Consider the following 8,169-nt stretch of genomic DNA (forward strand, 5'->3'; position numbering starts at 1 on the left):
TATCTTTATGTGCTTTTAAGGGGAGGTGGAGAAATTTCATATATAAACATCTGTAAGTAGACATCTGAAAAGAATAACATCAGCAAATTACCTGGTGCAACAGTACAAATACATATTCTGATGGTTGTCAGTCATAACTCTAATAATGGTAAACTAGAGAAAAAGTATGCATAAAATATATACTCTGCTGCCTGATAGTCCAATCATTTCCTTATTTTATTCACACATTTAGTATCAATTATTGAGTACCAAGTATAAATTAGCTTTCCAGTGTTGTGGAGAACAGACATGACACTTGACTTCAGTCACTTCTACCATTGAATGTAAGCTGACCATCCAATCCTATCCTTCCCTTCACATGTTCTAATACACCAACCTAGATTTGGATGAAAGAGTAATCATTCAAATCAGTTCTGTACTTCCCTACAGCATTTTTGCTAAGTCTCCTCACTTTTCCTAAATACCTATTCCCTATCCAAGTATTATATCTAGGTATCTAGCTGATGTCACATGGATCTTGGCTAAAAGCAGAGAACACCAGAAGAATGCCTGTTTGTGTTTTACTGACTATGCAAAAGTATTTGAGTGGATCATAACAAACTACAACTAATTTTGAGAAGAATGAGAATTCCAGAACACATAATTATGCTCACACAAAACCTATACCTTGACCAAGAAGTTGTTGTCTGAACAGAGCAAGAAAACACTGCATGGTTTAAAATTTAAAAAAGTGTTTGTCAGGTCTGCATCCTCTCTCCATACCTATTTAATCTTTATGCTGAGCAAATCATTCCAGAAGTTGGGCTTGATGAAGAAGAATGTGGCATCAGGGTCAGAGGAAGACTCTTCAACAACCTACATTGTATAAATGGTACAATCTTGCTTGCTAAAGTGAGGAGAACTTGAAACACTTGCTACAGAGGATCAAAAACTGTATCTTTCAATACAGTTTACATCTCAACATCAAGAAGACAGAAATCCTCACCACTGGGTCAATAGGCAGCATCATGATATACGTAGAAAAGATTGTAAATGTCAATGATTTCATCTTACTTGGATCCATAGTCAACTCCCTTTGAACTGGCAATCAGGAGATCAGGAGGAATATTGCTTTGGGCAAATCCACTGTCAGGGACTTATACAAAAGTGCTGAAGAGTAATGATATTAGTTTGAAGAGTAAAGTGTATGTATCTAATTTAGTTCTTTTTAATCACTTGCTGTGCATCTGAGAGCTGGGCAAGAAATAAGAATGACAGAAGAAGAATTGATACTTTTGAGTTGTGATGCTGGAGTATAGTACTGAATATGCCATAAGCTATGAAAAGAACAAACAGATATGTCTTGAGGAGAACACAGCAAGAATGCTCTTAGTGGCAAGAATGGCGAAACCTGTTCTCACCTACTTTGGACATGGTGGCAGGAGGGACAATCTCTGGAAAAGGACATAATATTGGTAAAAGTAGAGGATTAGAGAAAGAAAGGAAGTGCCCCTTAAAAAAAAAGGATGGATGACACAGTGTCTGTAACAATGGGTTCAAACATATCAGAGGTTGTTAGCATGAAGCAGGATAGCACAAGGTTCAGATCAGTTGTTCACAGCATTGCTGTGAGTCCCAGTTGACTCAGTGGTACCTGACAGCAACAACCATATATTGTATCATCTACATAATGCAAGTTGTTTATAAGTCTCCTCCACTCTTAAGGCCACATTCTTCTTCATATAAGTCCAGCTTCTTGAATTATTTGCTCAGAGTACAGATTAAATAGGTACGGAAAAATGATATAAGCCATGAAGCACATCTTTGTGTTTGTTCTCTTGTTCTGTTTGGGCAACTGATGCTGCTTAGTAGATATATGGATTTTATGAGCACAATTCTTTTATTAGTGTGTGTGTGTGTGTGTGTGTGTGTGTGTGTGTGTGTGTGTACCGTCAAATCAGATCTGACTGGTACAGAAGGAGATTGTCCCTCCTCCAGCAGAGCATCTGGTGAATTTGAACTGTGCACCTCTGGAATTTCAGTGCAGGAGCACAGTTCTTTTACATGGGATATCACAGGCAGTCATTAGAAAAGAGCAAGGAAACACTGCATGATTCAAAATCAGGAAAGCAGTGTATCAAGGGTGTCTCTTCTCTCCATACCTTTTCAATCTGTATAAAGAACAGATAATTCGAGAGGCTGTACTTTATGAGGAGGAAAGTGCCATCAAGATTGGGGGAAGACTCATCAACAACCTGTGTTATGCAGATGACACAACCTTACTTAGGCCCGAACCATTTGCTGTTGAGGGTCAAGGACTGTAGTTTGCAATATCAACATCAAGCAAACAAAGGTTCTCACCACTGAGCCAATTGGCAGCCTTCATTATAGATGAAGAAGAGATTGGGGTTTTAAAAAATTTCAGCTTGTTCAGTCTCACAATCAACACTCTTCACACCAGCAGTCAGGAGATCAAAAGATGAATTGCATTTAAAAAAATCTGCTGTCAGGGATCCCCCTGGAGTGCTGAAAGTAAGGATGTCAGCCTAGAGATTGAGGTGCACCCGATTTAGGGCATGGTCTTTGCAATTACTTTCTATGCATCAGAAAGCTGGATAATGACTAGGGATGATAGAAGGAGAATTGATGTCTTTGAGTTGTGGTGCTGGAGAAGAGTATTGAACATGAACTACTGAGAGAACTAACAGATCTGTCTTGGAGAGGGTGAAACCAAGCTGCTCCTTGGAGGCAAGAATTTCGAGATTCTGTTTCACATACTTTGGGCATGTAGCTAGCTAGGAGGGACCAGTCTTTAGAGAAGGATATGATGCTTTGAAGGATCGAGGGACAGCTCAGGACAGGGAGATCCAAGATGAGATGGATTGACACAATAATTGACACAATAATGAGGGCAGTTTTTCAGAGACATGTTGATTCAGGATGAGGCAGAGTTCAGAGCTACTGTGCAAAGAACCACTGTGAGTTGTAATTGACTCAGTGACGTATAACAACAACAATACTTTTAAAAAGCAAGTATATGCCTCTCTAGTAGTCAATGCTTTCATTCTGGAATTAATGATATTATGTCATAGCCTTTTCTGAGCCTAACTTTAATTTCTGGAAGTTTCCTGTGAGCATAATGCATGAATTATCAAACAGTATCAATACCATCACATTCAAGTAAAACTTTGTTGCAGATTATTAAAGGGAAAATAACACATAAGCCTTTAAATAAAAATCCCAGTTTCATCTTCCCTTTTCAATCCTTTAACTATCATCATTAATTATCTCCTATTAATATGTACATGCACTTGGGCTACCTTTTGTCTCAGGCCAAAAATCAGTTTTCAGGTCTCTCCTTTGTAGCAACAAATAGATTTTATCTGTGTTTTTCATGCCTCTAAAATAAATTAAAAAATAACACAAATAGAGTTTATCTGTGTTTTCCATGCCTCTAATGTCTTATTCTTGTAGAGTCACCTGCATCCATGAGTCTGGAGTCATTTCATGGCTCCTGTTTCTGACAAGAGTAAAAAGGAGAGCAGGGGATATGAGGCAACCAAGTCGTCCCTCCCCTAGTGCCACAAGGGGGAGTAGTTCCCATCAGCAACATCCACAGCAGGAAAACAATGCCCCTGGGCTAGGCATGCCCCACACAATCCTGAAACCCACCTGTATTCATTCTAACTCCATTCACCCCTCTCAGAGCTCTCATTGTTCTATTCCTGGGTCGGCTAATTCATTACCATGTCACACAGAACTCACAAAACCATACTTAAATTTATGTATGTTTTTTGAAGTTTGGGAAGACAAAGCAAACTATTATAATGGAATGTGCAGAAACCTAGAATTGGGGAATAAAAGGGAAGAATTTGCTCAGCATTTTTTGAGCTAAAAGAACTGAAAAACAAATTCAAGTTTCTAGCTGCAATACTTAGGGATGATTTAAGTAAAATCTTGAATGATCCAGGAAACATCAAAAGAAGATGGAGGGATACAGAGAGTCACTGTATCAATAAGAATTAACTCATTTACATGGTGAAATACTATGCAGCACTCAGGAGCAATGATTTTGAAAATTACTGCATAGCTTGGGAGAGACTAGAGAATATGACGCTGACTGAACTAACTCAGTCTAATAAGGACAAATACTGCATAAGACCATTATAAAAATGGAAGGATAACTAGTAAAACATGAATGGGGTTCAAAGGGGAGAAGGAATAGGAGCAGGGGGATGAGGATGTGCATGGAAGAAATCACGAGATTGTACAATATGGTGAATTGAGGTAGTGGGTAAAGGAAATGGGAAAGTCCAGCAAGGATCTAAAAAGACAGGATGATGGTGGCTCAATGGTGATTAATTTTACAAAACACAATAAATGGGAATTCTGATTGTATGAAACACAATGTGAATGAAGGATAGTGTGAAATACAATGTATATTAATTTTGTGTGCACCCCAATATATAAAATAAAAATAAATAAAAATAATTGGCTGACACTGAAATATTTGAGAAAGTACCGTGTGATTAAGAACCAATGGTAACGAATGAAGAAATTCAAGCAGCACTGAAGCCATTGGCAAAAAATAAGGCTCCAAGAATCAATGGGATACCAATCAAAATGTTTCATATGAAACAGGCAACTTTGGACATATTGCTCACCAGTCTATGACAGGAAATTTGGAGGACAGCTGCTTGGCTGACTGAGTGGAAGAGATCCACATTTGTTCCCATACTCAAGAAAGGTGATCCAACAGAATGTGGAAATCCTTAAATAATATCCTTAATATAAACCTAATTCTTCTGAGTATCATTTAAGAATGGCTAGAACAGTAAAATAGAGAATTGCTGCATGTTTAAGCTGGATTTAGAGAAAGCCATGGCACCAAGGATATCATTGCTGATGTTAAATGGATGCTGGCTGAAAGTAGAGAATACCAGAAGAATGTCTATTTGTGCTTTATTGACTATGCTAAAGCATTTGACTGTATGGATCATAACAAATCATGGCTAACATTGAAAAGAATGGGAATTCCAGAACACTTAATTGTGCTCATGTGAAACTTAGACCAACAATCTGTTGTGCAAACAGAGCAAGGAAACATTGCATTGTTTAAAATTAGGAAAGATGTATGTCAGAGTGTATCCTTTCTCCATATCTATTTAATCTGTATGCTAAGCAAAATTTTTAAGAAGCTGGACTCTATGAAGAAAAATGTGGCATCAGGTTTGGAGGAAGACTCTTCAGTAACATTCTTTATGTGAATAGCATAATCTTGTCTGCTGAATGTGAGGAAAACTTGAAGCACTTGCTATAGAAGGTTAAACACTGCAGCCATCAATATGGATTGCGTCTCACCATGAGGAAAACAAAAATCCTCACCACTGGACCAGTAGACAACATCATAATGGAGAAAGAAAGGATTGAGACCGTCAATAACTTTGTCTTACTTGGATCCACAATACCCTTGGTATCAGCAGTCTGGAGATTAGGAGACTTATGTCTGTAGTCAAGGACCTTTCCAAATAGTGAGGAGTAATGACATCAGTTTGAAGAGTAAGATGTGTCTGATTCAGCTCATGGTTATTTCAGACACTTGCTATGCATCTGAGAGCTGGACAATGACTAAGGATGACAGAAGAATAGATACCTTTGAACTGTGGTATTGGAGAAGAGTGTTGAAGATCCCATGGACTGCCAAAAGAAGAAATAGATCTCTTTTAAAAGGTGCCAATAGAGTGATTCTTAGAAGCAAAGATTATGAAGCTTCATCTCACATACTTTGGGCATTGCCAAGAGAGGTTTGTTGCTATGAAGGGTATTCCTTGGAGACGGATATCATACCTGGCTGACCCTCCACCTTCCCAGGCATGTTGAAAAGAGAGAATCTAGACCCTCGATTAGGTTCTTTGACGCAGTGACTGTGGCAATGGGCTTGAGTGTATCAGATATTGTGAAGATGGCACAGGATAGGACAGACTCAGAGGCACTTACCAACAACAGCCTTAGGATGTTAAGAAGTAATAATATAGATCAGAAACAGTATGCAACTCCTCAATCAGGAATGTTTCTCAAGTGTGCTTGCAGGCCCTGTAACTTTCAACCTCAAGACTATAAATCAATGTTACAGTTTTCTTTGTTCTTTCAATTATCATGTCTTCCTCCTTTCCAACTTCTAGTCCTGCAGGTCCTTTGACATTTGTCCTAGAGGCTTTAAATCAGTGTTACAAAGCTTTCTTAGCATTTACAATTATTGTATGTGTCTTTCTTCCCCCCAAGTCCTCCAGCAAGATTGGGCTAAGGTCTCTGGGTCTGGCTCTGTTGTGTGGCAATCCCAGGTCAGTTCTGTCTCTTATTAATCTCAAGCTCTTTATTGCTGCTACTGTTGCTTCTGTGGTCTAGGTCTAGGGGCAAGAATCTCTGACCCCAAAGAAAGCACGTTGCTTTCTCTGCTTCTTTCTTGTTGGAAGTGAAGTTCCCAATTTCTGCTACTGAACCTGTTGAATTTAAATGTGGTTTATTGCAAAACTGGCCAATTGATAATCCACACACTCTATTTGCAGTTCTTACCTAAGCTTGAGTCAGAAGGCAATGGCCTAGGAAAGCCATTTTGAACAATAAAAGTATTATGCCACTGACCACCCAAAATTCACCTTAACTTGACTGGGTCATAGTTTAATGTACTAAGTCAATCAATTTTAAAAGAATTAAGGGTCTAACCTAATACCTTAATCCTGTTGTTGAGAGCCTTCTTTACCTAAAATATGATCAAGACACATGGTTATCTTTGAGATATGCAGACACACAGATGAAATAATTCTTTTTTAAATGACATTTTAATAAAAGTTTGTAGAAACTTTGGATTTCCATTTATTCATTGTTGCACATTTTCTTCTCTGCCTACCCCTCCCTCAAGTTGGTTTTTCTCTTTGAAAAGAAAAAAACAACAAAAAAAAACTAACAAAAAAAAACCCCTTTCATTATTATACATTCCACTCCTTCCAGTCTACTCCCCATGCAGCTCTCATTGGACTCTTGTCAGAAAAATAATACCTAATTATATATTCCTTTCAAACAGTTCTCTCCCTCCTCTGTTTCAATGAAGTATACATTATTTATCCCATTTTCTTAGATTTCCCTGAACCCCAAGGTCACTCCTGTTTTACAACAGTGGCATTATGCAGTATTTGTCCCTTTGTGACTGAGATATTTCACTCAGCATAATGTTCTCCAGGCTCACCCATTTTGTATAATATTTCATGAGTTCCTTTTCAATGCAACATAGTATTCCATTGTATGAATATACCACAGATTCTCTATCCATTTGTTTATTGATGTACACTTGGGTTGCTTCAACTCTCTGCTATTGTGAGCAAAGCCACCATGGGTGTGCATATATCTGCTTAGGTGGCATTCTAGTTTCTTTAGGTTATATTCCTAGTAGTGGAATTGCTGGTTCAAATGGTATTTCTTTTTCCAACTTTTTGAGAAAGCACCACACTACCTTCCATAGTGATTGCACCATTTTACTCCCACAACCAGTGAATAAGGGTTCCAATTTCTCCACAACCTCGTCAGCATTAATTGCTTGCTGTTCTGTTAAATTTTGCTGTTGTTACTTGGGTGAGATGATATCTTATAGTTGTTTTGATTTCCATCTCTCTACAATGACAGACACATAGATCAATGGAATGGAATTGAGAATCCAGTCCATCTACCTATGGACAACTGATTTTTTATAAGGAGATGAAATCAGTTAAGTGGGGAAACAATAACCTTTTTAACAAATGGTGTTGCCAAAACTGGAAACTATCTGTAAAAAACTTCAAGCAAGATTCACACCTCACTCCATACACAAAAACCAATTCAAAGTGGACCAAGGACCCAGGACTAAAACCAATGACCATAAACTTTACTAGAGAAAAGCTTAGAGGAACTCTAGAAGCCCTAATTAACAGTCATCCAAACATCCTGAAAAACCTACAACCAAGAGAATATAAAATAGAAGAATGGGACCTTCTAAGAATCAAATCCCTATGCACATCTAAAACCTTCTCCAACAGGGTAAAAAGGAAAAACACATTCTGGGAAAAATATCTGGTAATGACATGTCTGATAAGGGACCTATATCTAGAATTTATAGAGTACTCGAGCGCCACAACAAGATAAAGGCAAACAACCCAATTG

The sequence above is a fragment of the Elephantulus edwardii genome, unplaced genomic scaffold (genome assembly GCF_000299155.1).
Source record: "Elephantulus edwardii isolate Elephantulus edwardi_28Jun2011 unplaced genomic scaffold, EleEdw1.0 scaffold00002, whole genome shotgun sequence".
Lineage (NCBI taxonomy): Eukaryota > Metazoa > Chordata > Mammalia > Macroscelidea > Macroscelididae > Elephantulus > Elephantulus edwardii.